The sequence below is a fragment of the Pygoscelis adeliae genome, unplaced genomic scaffold, assembly GCF_000699105.1.
Source record: "Pygoscelis adeliae isolate BGI_AS28 unplaced genomic scaffold, ASM69910v1 Scaffold597, whole genome shotgun sequence".
Lineage (NCBI taxonomy): Eukaryota > Metazoa > Chordata > Aves > Sphenisciformes > Spheniscidae > Pygoscelis > Pygoscelis adeliae.
Window position 1 is genome coordinate 148,066 of NW_008825148.1, and position 707 is coordinate 148,772.

Below are 707 nucleotides of genomic sequence, written 5' to 3' on the forward strand. Positions count from 1 at the left end.
AATGCTAATTGTTGTTTGAACCCCCCCCCCCCCCCCTTCCAATTGCTCTCTCGTCTTTATAATTAGCGCTTTGGGTGGGAGAACTAGAAATTTTACCCAGCAAAGTTTATCCGCAGCTTCAAGGCAGAATGGGACCAGTCGCGGGCTTTACGGTGCTGTCCCGCTCATCCCGACACTGTGCAGAGTTCTCGGCAAGCTCACGACTTTCCAAACGCTAGATGGAAGCAAAGATCCAGCGAGCGTGCGATCCTTGCCAACGTTTCCCCGTGCTAGACGTCGTCGCGATAACCGCTAGCTCGGCCTCCTGCGGCGGTTCAAGGGCAGGCTTCCCGTCGGTTCTGGTACCTGACGATCGCGGGGGCGCCGGCTGCGCTGCAGCCTGGCAGGGGTTCTAGGGAGCGGGAGGTGGGGACGTGCGGAGAGGGGCCAAGGAATCTTCCAAAGGCTTTTCCGCAGACCTGCTGTCACAAGTATGGCTTCCAGTAAGCGAACTGTGTTTGTGTGTCATGGTAAATAAATGTAAAAGGACCTTGAGAACTAGTAAAATTGTTTGACACGCTTTTTGTATCTCCAGTCCTCACCAAGACAGAATGTAAATTTATGTAAGGTGAGGGTGATGCTGCGTCTTCCTTTAACCTGGTAGGTTAACGGTTAACCTGATACATTTTTTCTTTGGACTCGTTATAGTTGTTTTATTGAGGCACCTG